A 26374-nucleotide genomic window follows, 5' to 3' on the forward strand; every position below is an offset into this window, starting at 1 on the left:
AAAGCTTTTCTAAACGCAGAGGTTTTTACATTTCTGAAAATCGCCTAAAATTGTTGCAGTTTGCCGCATTTATCACACACACTGTTTTACGTATAAAGAAAAATCACCCTAAATATGGACGTCAGAGGTCTACTAAATAGTTTGATGCCCAATATGCATAGATTTACCAAAGTATGTGGCGTGTACAGACCCCAAATGAAAAACATGCCTATGAATTTTCACGCTAGCCAACTAAGCTGCAGAAAAGAGAGCCCCAACTGTGCGTTATGTGCCATAAGACCCCAAAACTGTAAAAAGACCCCCAGAAACCCATATATTTTTGGAAAGCATATATTCTGGCGAATCAAACTAAGTAAAATAAATCTTTCTATACCAAAGCACCAAACAGCAAAACTATACTAAAGATACATAAGGAACAATAATGCATGGATAAAATTGCAATAAAACCACAAAAATAGCGTAAATCAATGAAATAACAAAATAATTGATCCGGCAGCGTAATTAGTGGCCGAAATCGATTATCCAATAGTCACGCTGTCAAAATAACATGCTTTTAGGCAAAACAAACAGTACAATGAATAAGTAAAAAAAAAAAAAAAAACCCTGTTTGTGAGTTTTTGTGTATACATATTTGTGCACTAATAAAAGTTGTCTGAGTGTGCAAATACATGTAATTAAGTGTAAATAAGTGTACAAAATCGACTAAGTGTGCTAAAATAAAAAAATAAAAAAACACAAATTTTTACTAAAATGTTCATGTAAGTGTATAAATGTACTGTAGGTATGTGTAAGTGCAGGTAAGTGTGTAAAAAAAAGTGCACTTACCGTTTTTGTAGCAGGAGGATCGCTGGAACCGAAGGACGACTCCTGGCAGCATGTCTGCAGAGTTACTGCGCAGCAGGAAGTGACTGGGCGCGTGGTGCGACGAGGAGGAGGTAAGCCAGCAGCAGCAGCGCTTACATTGCGCTTCTGCTACTTTGAAGTCGGATCTGCGACAATCGCGTCGCAGATCCGACTTGACAGCCCCCCAGCCACGTTGCCCAGGGGGCTGTCTACCCTCCTGACTCTCTGCAGAGGCGGCAAAAGCCGCCGATGCAGAGAGAAGGGCTCAGCTGCAAAAGAACGTACGAGGTACGTTCTTGGCAGCCTGAGCCCTGAACCGCCAGCACGTACGCCGTACGTGCTTGGCGGTTAAAGGGTTAAAAGATATTGCACCTTTTCCTAATGGAATTTTCAAATGTCTATGCAGTGTTTCAGAAATACAGTCATTTTTGTTTTGTGTATGTAATACCAGATATTAGAAAACAAGTTAAGTCCAATGCCCTGACATCATTCCAATTGGTAACTGTACCAATTATTAGTTAATCTGAAGTTTGCCTGAAAAACAATTAAAAAAACAAAAAGATGGTTTTATATATTTCAACATGTTTTTCTCCCTCCTTTACTTTCCTGGCTTTTTTCTCTTTAAATGAAATTTGAAGTGCTTTGTGGGCGTCAAGAAAATACATTACATCTGTATATGCTATTTAATTCTTCAATGATTGCTTCAAGAAGCATTCGTGATTGTATAATGGTCAGTTAAAAATGTAATACATTTTTTATTTCTCTATAGAACCTGTTTAAATCTTCCTTTTCTTGCTTACAAAAGAAAGAAAAGGTTAAGGTACAGAGTGTGACTTGCTATTTCATGTATCTATGTGTACATGTGTTATTTATTAAAAGAAGGAATAATGCCAAGAAAATACATTGTGAGGAAAAGATTGTTATATTTACAGATGAAGCCACTTGGATTTGTGAGATAAATGCGTCATGACTCAGGGTTAATTGAAGAAACTGCGTTATCTAAAGTCATCTTAACTCATTTAATGCATTTAACCTTTCCATTAGCATACCAAAGCACCATTGTGAACAATGGTGAATGCTTTAATTAGATGGGATGTTGTGACGCAGTTTTCTGTGTTAAATGAGATAAATGGGATATCTGTGTTTAGTTATTCTGTGTCAAACAGACAAACCAAAGTGGCTGCATCTGTATCATAAAAACTTAAAAGATAAAAAATAACACCTACAAAGTTATAATGGGGCAAATTTACTTAAGGTCGAATATCGAGGGTTAATTAACCCTCGATATTCGACTGTCAAAGTTAAATCCTTCAACTTCAAATATCGAAGTCGAAGGATTTAGCGCTATTCGTTCGATTGAATCGTTCGATTCGAAGGATTTTAATCCATCGATCAAAGTATTTTTCTTCGACCTAAAAAAGATTGCTAAGCCAATGGGGACCTTCCCCATAGGCTAACATTGACTTTGGTAGCTTTTAGGTGGCGAACTAGGGGGTCAAAGTTTTTTCTTAGAGACAGTACTTCGACTATCAAATGGTCGAATAGTCGAAAGATTTTTAGTTCGAATTGTTCGATTCGAAGTCAATGGTCGAAGTAGCCCATTCGATGGTCAAAGTAGCCAAAAAAACATTCGAAATTCAATGTTTTTTTCCTCTATTCCTTCACTCGTGCTAAGTAAATGGGCCCCCTAAATGTCTTCATCTTAATAATTTAAAAATAAGGCTCACTTTGGGATGGAAGGTTCTTATTAGTTCAACCACTTCTTGTTGTTCACATGTTCTTACTATACATTTTGAATTTGCCTGCGTGGTTTGTTAAACTTTTTAAGAGGAGCCAATGTGCTGTGTAAATACCAAACATTTGGAGGCTTGACACAAACTGCTTTGACTTTAGCATAAAATGTATATAAGGAACTGAAAAAAAACAAGTCCACGTTCAGATACAGAGTCAGGGCAGGCATCAAGTTAACAAGTCTAGGTTCAAATACAGAGTCAGGGCAGGCAGCAAGTTAACAGAGTCTGTGAAGTCAGCATAAGGTCAAGGCAGTGGCAGACAAAGGTAGGGCAGGAACCGACTACTTCTGTACCAACTGTACTGGTAGGAAAATAAAAACAGGTTATTGGAGGAAGCAGGATCAAACAGCCCTTTAATTGGTCTATAGCCTGCAACTCAATTGAGTACATGGGCCTGGAAATACAGACAGGATAAAAGACATTTAGATAACCTGACAGGCTACAACCACAGTGCCTCCTGTGGCTCAACTCAGGAGCAAAACAGGAGCTGGATAGCCACCAGAATCAGGAACATGAGCTAGAGGACCACCAGGAACAGGAGCTGGAGACCCACCAGGGCCAGGAGCTGGAGAGCCACCAGGGTCAGTAGCCAGAGATCCACTAGGGTCAGGAGCTGGATCTGGAGGGCTCCGGAGGGCTAGCAGGAATTTTAGGACCACCTTGAGCTAGAAAGCTACATAAATCAACAGTAGGAGCTGGAAGACCACCTTGTGCAGAAACTGATGGGCCACTCATATCAACAGCAAGAGCTAGAGGACCACCTGGAGCAGGAGCTGGAGGACCACCTGAAGGTCATGGCTGCAGGCAAAGCTACAGGAGCAGCAGGCTGGCAATCTGCCATAAAAATGCAGGATGGCAGGCTGGTACAGGAACAGCAAGCTAGCACACCAGGAAGCTGGCATACAAACAGTCAGAGGAATCTGGCAGGGAGCCGGCACTGGAGCTGGCAACTGATTTGAGCAAAATGACTGGAGGATAGCCAGGGAGCCAAGTTTCATGGAGAGCTGGCAATAGAAATATCTGCTTGAGGAAAGCCAGCCCTAGAGCAGGACTGAGGGCAGGGCATCTTTCCCTGGAGCAGGTATTGTAGGCTGGGCAGCAAAGGGATTCCTGATCAAATGGAGCTTATGAACATGTTCAGTGCACTTAGCCATATACGACCAAGCATTTTAGAAATCATTTAACTGGAATTTTAATAAATTAGCCCCTCAATAAACCTCTAGATTTCAGTCATGATATTCTGCTGTGGAGCAGATCAAGAAAATTGATTTAAAAAATGCATCTAAATTATACAGTATGTATGAAAACCATTGGCTCATTTTGCTGAAAGCAGTAGATTTTAATTAAAAGAAAATTTAAGTTAGCTGACTTGAGTTTGCCAAGCAAATCTTTTTTTTCAACTCCATGACTTTGATGAATAGCCCTTTAAAAAAGGCATTAAGATTTTAAGATGATAGTTACTGTATATAAGCTATTATTGGTTTTGGACAGAGTGAATTATTAGTCTATATTTTTTAGTATAAAGAGAGCTGAATAGTTAGTATTTACAATAGTCATGGGTAGAATGTAAGATAAAACAACATACTATGCTACTGTATGTTCTATATACTATCCCAGATGTACCAGTAATCTATAATAAAATTATTAGATATATACCAATGTACCATATAGAATAACTGGGGAGAAGGAAGGCTAATATGTTCTCCGGGACTAATCCAGTCTAGCTGTTCATAGCTTCTTCGTCTGTCATGCCCATAAATCCTCTATGTAAATATATTTAAAATAAAATGAATGCCATGTTTAAGTTCATTTTTATGGGGTATTATTTAGTGCTTAGTACAGTTGAGCAGCAGTGCTGAGCACTAACACACATGCAGATTCCTAATCCCTGATGCAAATCATTGGTGGCCAGACAATTATTTTTGGTGTTTGAAAAATGTTTAAAATAATTTGTTAATGGAACATTATTTAGTAACTAATATTAATAAACTGACCCTTAAAATACATAGGATTGCAGTTTTACTTTTATTTGTATTATTTTGCTTTTGCTCTTCTTTATTGTTTATTATTTTCTTGTTTTGTTTTCAAATCATGCCTTGCTATCATTTAATGAAATATCTATTCAATATTTTTCCCACATGGATAGCAACATACAAAGCATCAATCATGAGCATTCTGAAGAAAAGATAGGACTTTGAAACCACTAAGATTTAGTGAGTACTTTGGTTAATTTCATCATATTTATTTAATTAAATACAGTGGTTTATCTTTTATTTGATTTATGCTCAAGTCAAAGCTGTCCAGAAACGTCATTATTATCTTTTGTCTTTTGCAAAGTGTGCAGAATCATACCAGCAATAAACTGGTTTTGTTCTAATTAACATTGAAAATGTGGGAATTTGTTTCTGCAGATATACAGTATAAGTAACATCTTTCATAATTATTAACAATCATAAATATATTTTGGTTTTACTTTTGGAATCCAATATAAAAATCGAAAGGTGCATTCATGAAGGTAACTATGCATCACTCTAAATTGCTGGCATGGTAAAGATATGGCACTTGATTAAGTTATAGTTTCGAAAAGCTGACATTATCTTCATAATATTTATGGCTATTGTGTGAGCATTGGATACCTATAGTAAACTGAGTTAAAGCTGCAACCCTATGGCCTCTTTGAGCTTAGAATTCCTTAACATGGAATTATTTGTTTGAATATGACCAAATTTTCAGAAATATTCACTTAATTTGATTTGATTCAATGCAAAAAAAACTTCTCCAGATTTATCTGTAGGCTTCAATGAGATAGGAGAAACACGGGTTGTGAATGTAATAAACGGAGCTCACCCTTCCTTGTGGCGTCTCGGCCGCAGCTCTCGCGATACTCCAGCAACTCCAAGCCGGTATTTACAAGGCAAAATCTGTGTATCGCTGTTCATCGCTGGCCCGTCCCCATCAAGACTCGCCACACTTGATTCTTTGAAATGCGGCTTTTATTCAGCTTGCATAAGTGATAACAGGCAGTGGGTAAGTGGTGCGAACTAACGCGTTTTGTGCCCTCTCTTATTGGCACTTCATCAGAGTTCACTCTGAACTCTGATGAAGTGCCAATAAGAGAGGGCACGAAACGCGTTAGTTCGCACCACTTACCCACTGCCTGTTATCACTTATGCAAGCTGAATAAAAGCCGCATTTCAAAGAATCAAGTGTGGCGAGTCTTGATGGGGACGGGCCAGCGCTGAACAGCGATACACAGATTTTGGCTTCAATGAGATAATCCATGATCTCATGAAGCTAAATTATTCCCAATATGAATACAGTTCTATAACAAACATGAGGCCACCACTAGTTCTTTATATACCATGTGGAAAATGATTTGCTCAAGAGTTTTTACTTACTGTGTAACTGCAAACTCCTTATTGGTAACTTTTCACTTGAGTCTATGTATGACATGTTTTACAAGCAATTCTGAGAGCCTCCAAAGTCATTACATGTTTGCTTATAAAGTTACTCACCCTTCACAAAGTCTTGCAGTGTGAGAGCCATTTGTGTACGAATATCTAGAGGCAGACAATGAATATAGATTTATCAAGTGATAGGATCCTTAGTCTTTAGTAGTATAGTTGGTTCAACCTTCACAGTCAGGTACCACCAGACCAAACTTTGACAAATTGTAGATAACAGTACTCTGGAGAACCAATTGCTTTATAAAATGGTCATCTTTTTATTGAAATATACACATGTTTCATTTTCAAGATCCTTCCTCAGGTGCCTAGAAATATCAAACAAGTAAGTGTGTCCATTCCCCCATGTGGCTATACATTCAGTGATTTAAATAATTAGAGGTAATTCATAAAATATAAATTAAAACATTCTTCATAAAACACAGATACATATGTGAATATATACATAAATAAAATAATTAAATAGATGAATATATAAATATATATGTACTGTAAATTGGTTCATGTGGAAATCCTACACATACTTATAGGAAGCAATTAATATCTAGCTCTATATTTATTTATTATTTAAATGACTCAATTAGCCAATGCGGTGGCATATTTTAATGAGAAGGGGTATAACAGGACAGAACAGATTGGTTTATTATTAACCTCTGATGAAGTGAGCAACTCACGAAACGCGTTAGGTTGAATAAAGTTGAACATTCTTATTTTAAGTGTAAGTCTGGATATATATGATCGTTAATAAAAGACAAACTGAATTCTCTGAGCCTTTCCTTTTTGTATCTGCCCGGAACAATTTCCAGCCCACAGGACTTACACGAGGCAACCAGGAAGTGAGCGCAGCTGAGGGAGACAAGTGGAACAGGTGGAACCTGGCAGCTATACCTAAAACAGTTGCATTCCAACTGAAGAATACTGTGAGTACAACCATTAGCAGGGCTTTAACTGCTTAATTTACGGTTCTGCACAAATCTATCTCTATATCTATCTCCATATCTCTTGGAAGGGGTGGAGGAGTATTGGAATGGGCAGGCCATCGATCTTCAGAGATATAAAGAGAACTTTATGCTAGTGAGAGAGAAGGAGACCAGAGTGTTTGTCTGTCTTTTAGAGGAAGCTCACACCTAATTAACATAGTAACATAGTAACATAGTAACATAGTAAGTAAGGTTGAAAAAAGACACATGTCCATCGAGTTCAACTTTTTTTTTTTTTTTTTATTAACTACCTATCTGCCAGTTGATCCAGAGGAAGGCAAAAAAGCCATCTGAAGCCTCTCCAATTTGCCTTAGAGGGGGAAAAATTCCTTCCTGACTCCAAAATGGCAATCGGACTAGTCCCTGGATCAACTTGGACTATGAGCTATTTCCCATAACCCTGTATTCCCTTACTTGCTAAAAAGCCATCCAACCCCTTCTTAAAGCTATCTAATGTATCAGCCTGTACAACTGATTCAGGGAGAGAATTCCACATCTTCACAGCTCTCACTGTAAAAAAACCCCTTCCAAATATTTAGGCGGAACCTCTTTTCTTCTAATCGGAATGGGTGACCTTGTGTCAGCTGGAAAGACCTACTGGTAAATAAAGCATTAGAGAGATTGTTATATGATCCCCTTATATATTTATACATAGTCATCATATCACCCCTTAAGCGCCTCTTCTCCAGCGTGAACATCTCCAATTTGGCCAGTCTTTCCTCATAGCTAAGATTTTCAATACCTTTTACCAGCTTAGTTGCCCTTCTCTGTACCCTCTCTAATACAATAATGTCCTGTTTGAGTGATGGAGACCAAAACTGTACGGCATATTCTAGATGGGGCCTTACAAGTGCTCTATACAGTGGAAGAATGACCCCCTCCTCCCGTGACTCTATGCCCCTTTTAATACAGCTCAAGACCTTATTTGCCCTTGATGCTGCTGACTGGCATTGCTTGCTACAGCCAAGTTTATCATCTACAAGGACTCCAAGGTCCTTTTCCATAATGGATTTGCCTAGTGCAGTCCCATTTAGGGTATAAGTGGCTTGGATATTTTTACATCCCAGGTGCATGACTTTACATTTATCAACATTGAATCTCATTTGCCACTTAGCTGCCCAGATTGCCAGTTTGTCAAGATCCTGTTGCAAGGATGCCACATCCTGGATGGAATTAATTGGGCTGGATAATTTTGTGTCATCTGCAAACACTGATACATTACTTACAACACCCTCCCCTAAGTCATTAATGAACAAGTTAAATAAAAGTGGACCCAATACTGAGCCCTGGGGGACCCCACTAAGAACCTTACTCCAAGTAGAGAATGTCCCATTAACAACCACTCTCTGTACCCGATCCTGTAGCCAGTTTCCTATCCACGTGCAAACGACTTCATTAAATTAACTCTTTATTTCTATAAATACATGTTAATAATAATTACAAAAAGGTGATTGCACTGTTCCATTCATTTTCAATGAGGCTATAAAATCTTGACTGTTTAAAAAAACCCAAAGAAACCTTGACTTCTCACTTCCAAAGCATTACAGAAGATATCTGGTTGAGAATTTGTTTCAATTATAGAAATCTTTTACTATGATATATTTTTTTCTGATATTGAATTGGGGAAAAACATGAGTTCAAGTTATTTTTTAGCAACAATCTTTAAAGTGTTACAATGCTTGCTTATCTGTATCAAACAAGTTATTTTTATTTGCATATCTCTCTAAAATAGAGAAGAGAAAACCTTAATTTTCTTAAATCCACATTTGGTCATTTTGTCAACCGTTCTATGCTAAAATCTTGAACTCTGTTCAGGTCATGCTTGTTGCCCAAACCCTACAGAGCTGGTTGGTTATATTTTTGGACTTCAGTATCTGCCAAATTTAGACAATTAGCCATAAAAGACTGCATTGGTATTCCTGAATTGTTTTGAGCCATAAATCACATTTTATATGTCATTTCTGTAACCAGTCAGATAAACTGTTTAAAGGGACAGTATACTTCCTTTTTAAATTTTTGTTTTTTGTTTTAATTAATAGATATCAATGTTTTTTTGCTATTTCAGGCACTAAAGAAGAACATGAAAGCAGTTTTACTTTAGCACTTTCTGTCACTTCTGGTCTCAAAGAACTTTAAAGAAGCTAATAAAACTAATTAAGTGTCCACTTAATTAGAAGAAGCCCCTATAATGAGCTTCTTAGATGAGGGAGAGGATTGTTTGTTCAGAGCTCCCTTTCTACCTTTGAACAAATTGCCCAGCTTTGAAATGTGTGCTTTATAATGGCAAAAAATACAAAAAATATGGATTTTTTAAATAAAAACAATAGAGGGAATCTAATTTCATCACATTAAAATAATATTTAATGTGGTTATTTTTAGGTGTTTTAGGTGTATACTGTTTATTTAATGATTACATTTAAGGAGGAAGTTTGTAAAAAATCACAATTACAGTAAAAGAAAATGTAACTAATCATAACCAACTTATATTTGCTTATGCTTTAAAAATGTGTTTATTACTATATTGCTAGGTCATGGTGACAAAACCAGTTGCAAAAACGAGAACAAAAACTAAACAATCAGCTTGCTTGAATAGCGAATACTCACTTCCTGTTAGGCTATCTTAGGCATCTTTATAGTTTTAGGTGGCATCATTTTTATGTTTTATAAATAAATGGTATCATGGTAACATGGTAACAAATCAATATTTTGCTCAATTCAACAAAAACACATCCACAATTATTGTTACCCACGTATTTCTTTGATTTAGCTTTGAACAGTAACTTTATATATCCATTGCTTAATGTATGCATTAGATGAAAAAATTGTGAAGTCTGTATTTCTTTTCAAATTCTGACAATTTAACATGGGATGTAAGAGGCAAAGCATATATTCTTAGAATGTTGTATACAGTAATACTGTACATTTATGGGCAGATACAACTGGAATGGGAGGTTATTTAAAAAAAAAATTGGAATGTCTAATATTCGATCGAATAGTCCTGACCGAAACATTCAAATTGAGTTTTTCCTCCAAAAAAAACTTGAATGTCAGGAGGGCAATTAACATATTCAAATGGTTCGACAGATCTCTGTCTTTGACTTGTAAATTAACTTGGCAGGTTTTAGGTGCCGAACATTAGAATAAGAATTGTTGCAATGGCTGAGATGTGATAAATCTCACATTCAAATTTACATTCAAATATGGAGATTAAACATGTGTGAATTTTGACACAAATTTTTTTTTTTTTGAAAATTCAAATTAAATATTCAACCCTTAATAAATTTACCACTTAATTTAACAGAGACCTTAGAGGCTGCTGAGAAATTGTCCATTGTACTTTGCCTTTTATGTATGACTAGAAAGGAATGAAAGGTTATATATAAACCAGCGTAACTTCAGAAGTAAAATTTTAGTTTACTTCCACCCAAATAGTATTACAGTATGTGGGTGTTTTATAAATAAATGGTATCATAGTAACACGGTAACAAATAAAGGTTTTGCTCAAAGCAAAAACACATCCGTGATTATTGTCACCCACTTATTTCTAGAAGTAGCCTTGAACAGTAACTTTACAAATCCTTTGCTTAATGTATGCATTAGAAATCTGTTAAATGCATGATTTCAAATTCTAACATTCTAAACATGGGATGTAAAAGGCAAAGGATTTTGAAAAAAACCTTTGCTTTATCTTATAATGTTGTATAAAGTAATAATGTATGTTTAATTTAACAGACATAATAGAGGCTGCTGAGAAACTATCCATTGTACATTGCCTTTTATGTATGACTAGAAAGGAATGAAAGATTATATATAAACCTGAATTACTTCAGATATAAAATTTTAAAAGCTGCAATAATTGTCTGCAAAGTGTTTACTTCTACCTAAATGGTATTTATGTGGGCGTTCATTTTCATTTTTTTGTTAGAGGATCCATATTTTTTTTAAAAAAACCCTGAAACAATTAAATTTCTTAGTTGCGCTAGTAGTTTATGCTGGGAATGTTACAAACATGAGGGTTTTCATCCATAGTGCACAAAGCCAGTTCTGATAGATGTTAAATTAAAAATGTGAAAAAATGTGCCTTATTTTCCATGGCTTTGTGTTCTGAAATATCTTTGATATTGCTTCATGCTGTGGTCACAAAGCATACCAAATATATTAATACTAGGAATTATATTACAGACACACATTTTAACCAACAGTAACCCATAGAGAAGGCAAGAGCACTAAGGCATTCCCCTCCATAAACACAAGTGCACAGTACACAGTACTTTTTTTTTTTTAAAGTGCAACTACTGTGATACAACTCACCATTTATTTTACTGAAAAGCAGGATTGTAACTTGAAGTATAGAGGAAACAGACCCTGGCCCATGAACTATAGGGGGCCTAGGAACTATAGCAGACCTCATGAAACTGATAACCAACTGCTATGTATGTTTAGGAAAAATTTCTTGTTTACAAAGTTTAGGGGCTCAATGATCTTGCTGTGTGTCCCAATAACCAGTCATTCCACTGCTGAAAAGTTCATTCAAGAGACACTCTGTATTGTGGTGATGAAGTGTGGCACGTAGATCAAATAGGTGCAAGTGAAAAAAAGAAGAGGGGGGAGTGATATGGGAAATTATGGGTATGGTTCAGCAGTCTAATGACCTGGGATAGAAACTCCTTTTGAATCTCTCAATTCTGGCCAGGATACTGCAAAACATTTTCCCGGGTTTTAAGTAGGTAAAACAATCCATCATTGGGATGTGATGGGTCCTTAAAAATCTTGCATCTCTTGGTATAAATGTTCAGCTGACCTGCAGCAGTGTTCTGCCTCATGTATCACTCTCTGAAGGGCTTTGCGGTCCTGGACACAGCTGTTTCCAAACCAGGATGTAATGTTCTGTGTTAGGACACTTTCCACAGCACCAAAGTAGAAAGTCTTTAGGATCTTCGAAGAGACCTAAACTTCCTCAGCTGTCGAAGATGGTACAGATGCTGATTTTCCCTTTTGGTTTGAACTTGGATGTGTTTAGACCATGTCAGGTCCTCAGAGATGAGGACTCCAAGGTATTTAAAACTGCTCACCCTCTTCACTAGGGTCCCACTGATGTTAAGGGGTTTGTAGTTCCAATGCTGTGAAAGTTGTTTCCCAATTTCCAGAAGAGTCTTTCTGTCATAGGTAACCAAATAGGATGAGGTATGTGTGTTCAGAAGTACTATAAAAAATGCACAATCTAGACGGAGCAGTCAGGAAGGCATCTGAACGTAGCCACACCATAATTGACTGAGGTGTAGGACTGTAGGGACACTCCTGGGGGTCTCCTAGGCACTCACCCGCCTGTGCAGTTGACCCAGACAATTACTGTCCCTTCTGTATCTTCCTGCCATTTAGGCATGTTGGAGCACTTCCGGTCGGCCACTGCTCAGATTTGCTTTTACTCAAGTCCCTGGCTTCCATGCTGTTGTAGGCACGTCTGTAACTGCTAGGAGCTAGAGAGCTCATTTTTGTCCCGGTTTGTGGTGGGTTTTTCCTGGGCTATATCCCTCTGGGCTATGGGTTTTCCCTACTGGTTGTATGCGTGCAGATTGTAGTTGGAGCCCCTGGACTGCTGGTGAAACACTTCCTCCTCCCACTTCCTCCTTCCTTACGTTATTTAATACAGATTGTAGTTGGAGCCCCAGGAGTGCTGGTGAAACACTTCCTCCTCCCACTTCCTCCTTCCTTACATTATTTAATTCATTGGTGATCAGTGGAGTTTGCCCCTCCTGCCCCTGATAAGCTTTTTTGCATTGGCATTGCTTGATATAAACGTTACATAAGCTTCTAAGTGAGTTACATCAGACATAAATTGTGTAAGATTTGACTGAACTTCATATGTAACTTTATTCAATTTGTGCAACTTTCACAATGTGGCCAGGTTCCACTTTGCAAGACGATTTCACCAGGCATGGCACAACAGTACCCCCTCTTCTTTCTGATGACTGTCTAATAATTTATAGTCTAATAGGTATAATTAACAGTACACCCTACCAGAAGATCCACCAAGATTTTCAATGCAAGTAGTAGAATTTTCAGTCAATTACTAGGTGAATCCCTGGACACCAAATTTGCAGAAGCCCATCAAGATTTTTTTGTTGAATGTACTGACATTGGGGGTTGTTTCCAAACAAATTCCTTACATTATAAATAATTATAATATTTAAATTTTTATATGCACAGAAATATGAAACAAGACATTCGCTAATTTCAACTTGAAATAACTGGCATAATAGTTATTTTGTTGTTTTATTTGTGGCCTTTTGTCTTTCTCTAAACATCTCACTAACAGTCCATGTGGCTATAGCATATATGCACCATTATCACTTTGAAAACACCATTACCTTTGCTTTGAGGTGTTTATTGCTTCTCTTTGCTAGAAACACACTGTTTTGTCTCTGCTTTTACCTGAGAAAATTGACTGAGACAAAACACCCTGTGGGCCATTAGCCGGATTGATGTAGCACCATCAAACACCACTCTGTCACTCTGTTCATAGTGATTTCTGGAGCCTTGACATTGTTCATTATACTGATAACATGTAACCCAACCTATTGTCAAGTAGAAAAAAATGTTTTTCAGATAGAAAAATATACATTTCTGATCAATTTAACAGTCATTTTGCAGACAATAAAATGATGAATGTAAGCACAACATTTCTTAACCATGGAACAGATTAGGTAAAGTTTTGTAAACATACATAAGGAATATTCTACTTCTGTAGAATATTTTAACATGTCACTCCTTGCACATGCGATTATTTTAAATATGTTAGTATATATACAGTATATGTTCAAGGTTTTTTAAACACAGTGGTAATTCATTGCACTGTTCACTTTAAGTTTGGTCACTCGCCCCTCAGTAGACATTACAGCACTTATTTCTGGAGTTTGGCTGCCCTCTGCACTTCTCACTTGATAAAAAGACAAGCCCTCTCCTTTCCTCCTGTCTACATGCACTTCTTAACTTAAAAACTCAAGTTTTAGAGATTTATTATAGCCCAAAGCTAATACTCCAGTTAAAACCTGTCAAGGTCATTTAGAAGTCAATGGCAGATGTCCCTGAAGATGTTTCTTGACATTGTGATCTGCGCTGGTTTTCGTATGATAATCCGATGGGGTTTGGGCTGACAAAACTAAAAAAAATTGACCAATTATGCCCTAATTGGTTAATTAGGGCGTCAAACTCAAAAGCAAGGGGATGCTTATGTGCCTCATCCAGTCTACCCATCATGAATTGCTGATAAATGAAGGTAACACTCCATTCATCCAAGGAATGCAGTTTGTAGTTGTCAGGGGGCATATTGGCTCCCAGAGGTAGAGTCAGGACCAAGGAGGAAGCCTTTAGGGGTCAAAGTTCAGGTTCAAGGTACAGGCAAGGGTTAAGGCAAATACAAGGTCAAAGTCCAGGCAATGGTTCAAAGGCAGGCAGAAAGGATCAGAATCAAAGTCCAGGCAGGGGTTCAAAAGTCCAGAATAACAATAATAAAGCACCCAGGAATGCTAATAAACAAATCCTATAATTGGGCAGTGTCTTGATGGCCGGGGCGCCCTTTTATATTCAAATTTAGTGCCATTAATGACATTGTTGTGTCAACGTTGATGCGTCCGCGTCGTCGCACTGACTTCATTGCGCCGGCACCACTACCCATGTGGCGGCCATGGGCACCGCCATTTTGGGAGTGACGCCGGCGGAGAAGGGTGCGCCGCCCGGAGCTCCGGGCAGTGTTCCTGTAGTGTAGCAATTTTGTAAAGTGCAGGGTACATAGTACAGTCATATTAACACTTTTCCCTGCACATGATTACTTACCCCTCACTTGTCCATGTCCATGCTGGTGGAAATGGTTTTTACTCTAAAAATGCTTCATATAGCTCTGATGATGTTTTAAACATTTATAATATGTTGGAGAATGCTGGGAGCTACAGTGTTATAAAAGTTGCATGCTGCGAAAAAAGAAAAAGAAGAACATCAAACAAAAAAAAAATCAATGTTAAGGATTTAAAGGCTTTCACCTGTAAAGATATTTTGTTTCTTAAACCAGTCAAAACCAGATTCTTCTTCCTCCAGAGAGATACTGTTTTATGGTGATATTTTCTGTAATCAAAGAATTAGAGGTTCAGTAATGTTTTACTAGAAAATCAAAGCACAGACAACAGGAATCCCTATGGAAATTTTAGAATTGTATTTATCAATGGGTGACAGTCAGAATTCACCATTTGTTAAATACAGTTCTAAAAGTCCCATAGGAATGAATAGCACATGGATCAGTTTTTATTTATTAAGCTCTAAACTCCCATTTTGATAAATCTGCCCCTATATGTATATTTTTGGATGCACACAGCCCAAGTGAAAACATTGTCATAGTCAGAACTGGGTCTATTAATGATGAGCGAATTTTTTTGCCAGGTTTCGCTAGCAAAATATACACTCATAGATTCCAATGGTGTGGAAAAAAAAGTTGTTTGGGATGCCGTGATAAAATATCCATTGACTTCAATGCTGTTTCACCAATTTTTCAGCAAAGTGAAAAAGGACAGATTTGCTCATTACTAGGCTCTATGGTTAATTATAGCATTTCACCACTGCATTGTATTCCCTGGAAATCAACTTTCTAAACAGAAGAAGATGACACTTTAAGAAAAAGATAATATTAAACTAAATAAGAAACAATTATATAACTATTTTTCAGCAAAATCTTCTAAAATCAGCTTGAAATTTCTCAAAGTCAAATATGGAGAATCCAAAAAATCCTACATTATGAACCTGTTGAGAGTAACATGTTCAGGCTGATTTCTTTGGAACAAAAATGTATTTTCTCTAGTTAAATAGTATTATAATGCAGTGAAGACAGAGATGCTTTTTTGCCATAGGCATATTTATAAATAATTTATTGTTATTTCACTTATAGATCAAGCTAGGGGCAATTCTACCAGTTTGTGTCTCTATTGTGCTCTTTAATTACCATCCTAAAGTTAGAGTTTATAGATACATCATAGTCATTCTTGTAATCAGCTGTTTTTCGTAGTAAAATCTGTTTTAAGATTCTACTTCATTTTAATAATGAAATATGTGTTGGTTGGTGCAGAGGTTCCACAGAAGCCACATAATATGTTGCAGTTGAGACAGTCCTACAGTAATAACATTTCATCTATTTGAAGTCATACATAGAATAAATAGAACTGGCTGGCATACTATTTGTATAGTCATATATGTGCAGTTTCTTGATCTTACTTAATATTAAACAAGTAATTTTGTAGATGTATACAGTTAATAATTTCCAGGTGAAACAAACACAGTATTTGTAACATTAGTCAGCAGTAGTATTTACTCATGTGTCTCAGCTCCAGTCTGTACAACAAATCTGCTAAGAGTTTGAACTTTTTGGCAATCCTTTTGGATCCTCTGACTGCTCTAGTAGGTACAGTAGTTTATGTCTCACTCCTAGAGTGGGATACTTGTGTGCCAGGGTCTTAGCTGAGGCTATATTTGCCTCAGGCTCCAAGGTCTGCCCCCTTCCTCCATGAGCGGAGTCCAAAGAAGCCAGTCTTTCAAAAACTAGAGGGATACCACTATCCCCCTAGTCATCTACCTATACCTCGATTGGTTTCACCTCAACCCTTCAAAAAGGCAAACAACTGAATAGGGACTAGCACCAAGAATGGAATGATAGAAGCTCTACTGATCTAAACATAATTATTACATAGTGATGACTTAATTGTTTTGTCTGTTTGTGCCATTTTGCATGTTTCAAATTATTTCTGTGTTTTGTTTTGTTCAACAGCATCAGTTCTGGCTTGCAAGTTTCAATGCTAAGGTCAAGGTTTCAGTTCTGACTAAGGCTGCTTTTTGCTGTTGCATGTACAGTACAACAATGTTTTATGTACTTTATTCTGGGACATTGGATTGTCTAGGCCAGTTTTATTATGCATATTTAGTTTAATTTTGGACATTTGGTTTAGACCAAGTCCAGGCCAGATCCTCAGCCTATATCCTATGATGAAAGACCCTCCCCCCATAAGTATCAAGCTTTCTATATGATAACTGCCTATTTCAATTATCAATTAATAAAGGACAATTCAAGAAAAAAAAATGTCCTAAAATAAAGTACATAAAACTTAAACTGTCTTTAGCAACATACATTCACAATCAAAAAAGCAGCTTTAGTTTGAAGTGAACACCGTGCCCCTACACCATGGCACATGGTGATGGTCTTGGTGTATTAGAACAAATATTTTGTACATGACTGACATTACAGATCTTTCTTTTCCCACTATGGGCTGGCATTCCTCCTGGTACAATGGAAAACTTTTATTTCCTATGCAAAGCAGTTGTGGCATAGTGCAAAGGAGCTTCTCTAATGAGGTAGGAAAATGTATACTATACTATACTATAGTACTACAGTACTGTAGAGTAAAAATTACTTAGCTGCAATATAATTTCACGTTCCCTTTTGAAGCCAATGCATTTTGGAAGAAATGTAGGCCATGGTATGTATGCAATTTTGGAAAGAGTTTGCAGATGTAGCATTAATGCTAGGTTTGAAATTATATCCCCAGTCTATGGGACAAAAGTTCTATAAACATCAGATACTACACCACATCATTGATATGACTTGGACTTTACAATGTAAAATACAAAATAAATAAATAATAATACAAAAGATCAAAAAATAAAATGTGAATAAGGTTGTTGGCTGAGGTCAAAAAGTAAACTAAATCTCTACAGGAAGAGTTAGTCTCTAGGCGCTTAAGCCAGCATTAAAAGCTTAGAGGCATTAGTTCTAAAAATAGTGTCTAAGGTATACTGTGTGACCTATTGACTTATGAACTTGTTTCCAGGCATCTCTACAACAACAAAAAAATGCTATATATATATGAATCAGATGAAAATTGAGCATAGGACTGGCCAGATATGGGATGACTTTGACGTAGTTGGCCAGCTTAAATATATTGCAATATATGGACAAACAATCCCTGTTTTGTTTAAAGGGTAAGGCATTTTTCAGTAGCAGTATGCACAAAATGTCTCTGTCTTAAATATATTGATAATGGGTTGAGTGCAGAGGAATCTTGTATTTGTCTATATGTATTTTGTGGTCACACCCTCATTGCACCCCCGCCTAATGATTTTAAAAACTAGTGGTGAGCACAACTTTCCCTTGTTTGTTATAGTTCTACAAGAGCAGTGACCAGCTCCATGTTGTAGCTCCCACCCTCTCCAACTATAGTCAGGTGATCCCACTGGTGTCTAATAAAAGGGCAGCCAAGTTTGGGAGTTTTACTTTGAAAGTAGCTAGTAAGTTGCAGGTAAAACGTATTCGTCCCTTTTATAAAATGTATAATTAAACCATAGAATTCTTAATGAATCAGATGAAAATTGAGCATAGGACTGGCCAGATATGGGATGACTTTGACGTAGTTGGCCAGCTTAAATATATTGCAATATATGGACAAACTATCCCTGTTTTGTTTAAAGGGTAAGGCATTTTTCAGTAGCAGTATGCACAAAATGTCTCTGTCTTAAATATATTGATAATGGGTTGAGTGCAGAGGAATCTTGTATTTGTCTATATGTATTTTGTGGTCACACCCTCATTGCACCCCCGCCTAATGATTTTAAAAACTAGTGGTGAGCACAACTTTCCCTTGTTTGTTATAGTTCTACAAGAGCAGTGACCAGCTCCATGTTGTAGCTCCCACCCCCTCCAACTATAGTCAGGTGATCCCACTGGTGTCTAATAAAAGGGCAGCCAAGTTTGGGAGTTTTACTTTGAAAGCAGCTAGTAAGTTGCAGGTAAAACGTATTCGTCCCTTTTATAAAATGTATAATTAAACCATAGAATTCTTAATGAATCAGATGAAAATTGAGCATAGGACTGGCCAGATATGGGATGACTTTGACGTAGTTGGTCAGCTTAAATATATTGCAATATATGGACAAACAATCCCTGTTTTGTTTAAAGGGTAAGGCATTTTTCAGTAGCAGTATGCACAAAATGTCTCTGTCTTAAATATATTGATAATGGGTTGAGTGCAGAGGAATCTTGTATTTGTCTATATGTATTTTGTGGTCACACCCTCATTGCACCCCCGCCTAATGATTTTAAAAACTAGTGGTGAGCACAACTTTCCCTTGTTTGTTATAGTTCTACAAGAGCAGTGACCAGCTCCATGTTGTAGCTCCCACCCCCTCCAACTATAGTCAGGTGATCCCACTGGTGTCTAATAAAAGGGCAGCCAAGTTTGGGACTTTTACTTTGAAAGCAGCTAGTAAGTTGCAGGTAAAACGTATTCGTCCCTTTTATAAAATGTATAATTAAACCATAGAATTCTTAATGAATCAGATGAAAATTGAGCATAGGACTGGCCAGATATGGGATGACTTTGACGTAGTTGGCCAGCTTAAATATATTGCAATATATGGACAAACTATCCCTGTTTTGTTTAAAGGGTAAGGCATTTTTCAGTAGCAGTATGCACAAAATGTCTCTGTCTTAAATATATTGATAATGGGTTGAGTGCAGAGGAATCTTGTATTTGTCTATATGTATTTTGTGGTCACACCCTCATTGCACCCCCGCCTAATGATTTTAAAAACTAGTGGTGAGCACAACTTTCCCTTGTTTGTTATAGTTCTACAAGAGCAGTGACCAGCTCCATGTTGTAGCTCCCACCCCCTCCAACTATAGTCAGGTGATCCCACTGGTGTCTAATAAAAGGGCAGCCAAGTTTGGGAGTTTTACTTTGAAAGCAGCTAGTAAGTTGCAGGTAAAACGTATTCGTCCCTTTTATAAAATGTATAATTAAACCATAGAATTCTTAATGAATCAGATGAAAATTGAGCATAGGACTGGCCAGATATGGGATGACTTTGACGTAGTTGGTCAGCTTAAATATATTGCAATATATGGACAAACAATCCCTGTTTTGTTTAAAGGGTAAGGCATTTTTCAGTAGCAGTATGCACAAAATGTCTCTGTCTTAAATATATTGATAATGGGTTGAGTGCAGAGGAATCTTGTATTTGTCTATATGTATTTTGTGGTCACACCCTCATTGCACCCCCGCATAATGATTTTAAAAACTAGTGGTGAGCACAACTTTCCCTTGTTTGTTATAGTTCTACAAGAGCAGTGACCAGCTCCATGTTGTAGCTCCCACCCCCTCCAACTATAGTCAGGTGATCCCACTGGTGTCTAATAAAAGGGCAGCCAAGTTTGGGAGTTTTACTTTGAAAGCAGCTAGTAAGTTGCAGGTAAAACGTATTCGTCCCTTTTATAAAATGTATAATTAAACCATAGAATTCTTAATGAATCAGATGAAAATTGAGCATAGGACTGGCCAGATATGGGATGACTTTGACGTAGTTGGCCAGCTTAAATATATTGCAATATATGGACAAACTATCCCTGTTTTGTTTAAAGGGTAAGGCATTTTTCAGTAGCAGTATGCACAAAATGTCTCTGTCTTAAATATATTGATAATGGGTTGAGTGCAGAGGAATCTTGTATTTGTCTATATGTATTTTGTGGTCACACCCTCATTGCACCCCCGCCTAATGATTTTAAAAACTAGTGGTGAGCACAACTTTCCCTTGTTTGTTATAGTTCTACAAGAGCAGTGACCAGCTCCATGTTGTAGCTCCCACCCCCTCCAACTATAGTCAGGTGATCCCACTGGTGTCTAATAAAAGGGCAGCCAAGTTTGGGAGTTTTACTTTGAAAGCAGCTAGTAAGTTGCAGGTAAAACGTATTCGTCCTTTTATAAAATGTATAATTAAACCATAGAATTCTTAATGAATCAGATGAAAATTGAGCATAGGACTGGCCAGATATGGGATGACTTTGACGTAGTTGGTCAGCTTAAATATATTGCAATATATGGACAAACAATCCCTGTTTTGTTTAAAGGGTAAGGCATTTTTCAGTAGCAGTATGCACAAAATGTCTCTGTCTTAAATATATTGATAATGGGTTGAGTGCAGAGGAATCTTGTATTTGTCTATATGTATTTTTGTGGTCACACCCTCATTGCACCCCCGCCTAATGATTTTAAAAAACTAGTGGTGAGCACAACTTTCCCTTGTTTGTTATAGTTCTACAAGAGCAGTGACCAGCTCCATGTTGTAGCTCCCACCCCCTCCAACTATAGTCAGGTGATCCCACTGGTGTCTAATAAAAGGGCAGCCAAGTTTGGGAGTTTTACTTTGAAAGCAGCTAGTAAGTTGCAGGTAAAACGTATTCGTCCCTTTTATAAAATGTATAATTAAACCATAGAATTCTTAATGAATCAGATGAAAATTGAGCATAGGACTGGCCAGATATGGGATGACTTTGACGTAGTTGGCCAGCTTAAATATATTGCAATATATGGACAAACTATCCCTGTTTTGTTTAAAGGGTAAGGCATTTTTCAGTAGCAGTATGCACAAAATGTCTCTGTCTTAAATATATTGATAATGGGTTGAGTGCAGAGGAATCTTGTATTTGTCTATATGTATTTTGTGGTCACACCCTCATTGCACCCCCGCCTAATGATTTTAAAAACTAGTGGTGAGCACAACTTTCCCTTGTTTGTTATAGTTCTACAAGAGCAGTGACCAGCTCCATGTTGTAGCTCCCACCCCCTCCAACTATAGTCAGGTGATCCCACTGGTGTCTAATAAAAGGGCAGCCAAGTTTGGGAGTTTTACTTTGAAAGCAGCTAGTAAGTTGCAGGTAAAACGTATTCGTCCCTTTTATAAAATGTATAATTAAACCATAGAATTCTTAATGAATCAGATGAAAATTGAGCATTAGGACTGGCCAGATATGGGATGACTTTGACGTAGTTGGTCAGCTTAAATATATTGCAATATATGGACAAACAATCCCTGTTTTGTTTAAAGGGTAAGGCATTTTTCAGTAGCAGTATGCACAAAATGTCTCTGTCTTAAATATATTGATAATGGGTTGAGTGCAGAGGAATCTTGTATTTATCTATATATATATATATATCTATATATATATATATATATATATATATATATATATATATATATATATATATATATATATATATATGTATATATATATGTATATATATATATATGTATATATATATGTATATATATATATATGTATATATATATATATATATGTATATATATATGTATATATATATTATATATGTATATATATATGTATATATATATATATATATGTATATATATATGTATATATATATATATATGTATATATATATGTATATATATATATATATATATATATATATATATATAGTATATATATATATATATATATATACAGTATATATATATATATATATATATATATATATATATATAAATGATTAGATAGCAACTTGTTTTTATAGATGTCAGTATGGGTCTCTTCAATCACATTCCTGTCTTGCACTTGATGTGGATCTACAAAGGTGACTGACCTTTCTATAGGGTGAATCCTAGACCTCTATTTATGATAATATGTAGGCATAATAAATGTGTTTGAATATTTGAGTATTTGGTAGTAGAACAGCACCATATTCGTCAAGGATCTTAGCAACAATGTTTTCTACTCAAAAATGCACTGTTAAACTTTACAGTCAGGAAAGAATCAGGCAGAGACATGTAAACCAGATAGGGCATGGGAATTCAAAATCACAGGAATTGCAGGCTATATTAGGCTCTGGAGCTTTGAAGATCAAACAATGGAGGGTTGCAAGAAGCCTGCTTATAAAGGCCCATAATTGCTTGATCATTGACACATACTGTAAACGAGTCAAAAGGAGGGCACTGAGTGGAAGGGAAAAATGTTAGAAACCTGTAATGGAAAATGGCCAGCATAAGAGCTAAAACCCTCTAGTGGCTCACGGGGGTAAAGCCATGGACTCGCTACATCCATGCCAATCTTTCCATTTGGTTAATTTTGGTTGTTACCAGGGCAATGACATTACTTGGAAATTACATAGTTAAACAGCATAAAATGATACCAGTAGTTAAATTGTGGCACATGATTTTCAGGTATTAGCAAGCTGCATTTGTTAGACATTAGCTTTCATTTACTAACTCATCTGTTTTTAAAATAAGGAAACATCTCCGCTGTTTGAAATATAATATCAAAATTCACACAAAATAGGTCAACAGCTAATAACATTCCATATAAACCACTGCTGCATTGCTTACAATAATTTAACTCAATCCTGATTATGTTATCTCTGCAGCAAAGATATTTTCAAAAAATTCAAAATGAAAGTCTGATTATCTGATAAAAAATAATACATTCAGAATGCAAACATTGTGTTACATTTCATCTTCCACCCCACAATTAGATAAATAGGAAATAAAGAAATAACTGAAGAGTTCCATAGTAAATGAAAAGGTAAAAAAGGTGGCTTTGAGGATTTTATGTATCTACAGTATGTATCTACAGTATGTAATTTTCAGCAAAGCAATGACACAATGACAAAGGTAAAAGGGCAATTATACCCTTGGTATTCTGTAAAGATGGCCATACACGGAGAGATCCACTTGTTTGGCGATGTCGCCAAACAAGCCGATCTTTACCCGATATGCCCACCTTGAGGTGGGCGATATCGGGCTGATCGGATCGTGGGCCCTAGGGCCCAACGATTGGATCCTAACAAATTGTAACGTGCGGTCGGATCGCGGGACCGCATAAACGAACTGATGCGGCCGCGATCCGACGGGATTTTTAGTCCCATCCCGTCAGGGGGCTCCATACACGGGCCAATAAACTGCCGACTCGGTCTGTCGGCAGCTTGTATGGCCACCTTAAGAGCAATTGTGTGGAGTCACCCTGGTGGACACCTGGGGGTGCGACAGGGATGCTGCCTACGTCTTCATTGGCACCTGCTTCGTAATGTGCATTCTTCCGGGTTCACGCCACTCGGCTATTTAGTTATTTATCTGGAAGTTGCTGAACATGACGTAATCGGCGGCGCGGAAATTTAAATATTTAAAGGGCTTCTGTGCGGTTTTTCATTGCCGAACGTCTATTCTTTAGTTCCTGGGTGTGATTTACTGTTTTCCATCTCATGTTTGACCCTGCCTGTTCTTGATCAAGTCCTGTCTGCTGCCTGTCTTTGACCCCTGCCTATATTCTTACCATTCTTCTGTGACTTTCTGGTGATTTGACCCGGCCTGTGACCCGACTACGCTTCTGCCTCCTGTTTTGTACTGCACTGTCCGTTTGGTATACTGACCCGGTTTAAGGTTTAAGAAACTGAAATTCGGCTCTTAAAGTTACAGGAGGTGGCTTTTTGCCACCCCTTGTAACTGCCCATTCACTGCCGCCTGAGGCAAGGTGCTCACCTTACCTTATGGCAGGAATGGCCATGGCTATGTCTGCTCCAGCCTCTTCAGGCAGACTCCAATCAGCATCATCATTCCATTCTATGGTGGAGCCTAAATTTCCCTTTCCTGAGCGGTTTAGTGGAGATTGTAGCAGGTTTTTTGCATTGCGGGAAGCCTGCAAACGCCATTTTAGTTTTTTGCCCCACTCCTTCCCTACAGAGGAGTCAAGGGTTCATTTTGTGGTAACCTTGTTACAGGGGGATCCTCAGCTCTGGGCCTTTAATTTATCCCCTAATGATCCAGCTCGTCTCTCTTTGGAAACCTTCTTCAAGGCAATGGCCATTATCTATGATGAACCCAACCCGAGGGTCCTCTGCTGATGCAGCCATACGTAACCTCAGGCAAGGCAAGCAGTGGGTCCAGGATTATTGTACAGAGTTCTGTCGTTGGGTGGTAGAGATGGCTGGAATGATACTGCTTTATGAAATCAATTCAGGGTGGGTTTGGCTGTGGCTATAAAATATAGCCTTGTCAATTTCCCTATGCAGCCTTCCATCAATTCCCTGATGCATTTGGCAATCCAAATTGATAGGAGGCATAGGGAGAGACATCAAGAGGTTTTGGCTACAGCAACCTCTGACAGTGTGTCCCCTGACATGGTCCCAAAACCAACTTTTTCTGCCCCTAAACCTCCTGAGGAACCCATGCAATTGGGTTCAACTCATTTATCTACTGGGGAGAAGGGTTGTAGGAGGGCCAACGGTTTATGTCTTTATTGTGGGAGTAAAGGGCATATGCGTAACACCTGTCCTAAAAGACCGGGAAATGGCTGAACCTAAGGAGGTCTGGGGAGTCCTGCTTGGGTTGTGCTAATTCCACTCCCCAAACTTTTTCTGGTTCTCAAATTCTCATTCAGGTTTTTTTGAATTGGGATAAGGGTGATACACAATGTCCTGCTTTTATTGATTCCAGGGCGGCGGGGATTTTTTTTAGATGCCAGCTTCATACAGGAGCACTGTATTCCCATTGAACCTCTTCTTCCATCTCTCCGCCTGTTGACGATTGAGGGGACTTCCCTTGGGTCGGGCTTAGTATCTTTCAAGTCTAAAGTTCTCCTTATGTCCCTGGGTAATCATTCTGAGTCTATTTCATTTTATGTTATTGATTGCCTGCTCACTCTAGTCATTTTAGGTCTCCCACGGTTGAAGAGACACAACCCTAAGGTAGACTGGCGCTTGCTAGCAAAATAATTCAATCGAGCCCAGAGTGCATATCCTCTTGTTTAAAGGCTACCCAGGTTCTTGCAGAAACCACTTTAGAGGGGTTACCTAATCCTTACTCTTCTTTTTGTGATGTCTTTTCTAAAAAAACAGCCAAATTACTCCCTCCACACAGGTCGTATGATAGTGCCATTGATTTAATTCCAGGTTCTTCTCCTCCCAAGGGCAGAACATATCCTTTATCACTTCCAGAGTCAAAGGCCATGGGGGAATATATAAAGTAGATATATAAAGTAGAGCCTGGAGAGGGGCTTTATAAAGCCTTCCTCATCACCTGCAGGAGCTGGCTTCTTTTTGGTAGAAAAAAAGATGGGGGACTGTTGGGAATTTAATGTAGTTTTCAAAGTGAATCCTGTATTTTGCAGCAGAAGAAAAATACACACTTGTAAATTAAACAAAGTCTCTTTATTTTCAGGTCTCTAATAAGAAACAATCCCTGTAACTCCCAGGAAGAAAATCCCACACAAAGTCCAGAAATTAGCAGGAACTTCCAGGAAAGTATACCTGTATTGAGAAAAAGTTCTTAGAGAGTTAAATAGTCTTTAATGATAATCTCTTCCCACAGGAACTCAGTGGAATGTATCCGGCATTGGATGAATCCTCCTTAGGAAAGAAATGGCGTGAACTGTACAGCTGAGCAGGGAAGGATAAATTCCTCAAGGTAAGTAATGCTGGAA

The sequence above is a fragment of the Xenopus laevis genome, chromosome 9_10L (assembly GCF_017654675.1).
Source record: "Xenopus laevis strain J_2021 chromosome 9_10L, Xenopus_laevis_v10.1, whole genome shotgun sequence".
Lineage (NCBI taxonomy): Eukaryota > Metazoa > Chordata > Amphibia > Anura > Pipidae > Xenopus > Xenopus laevis.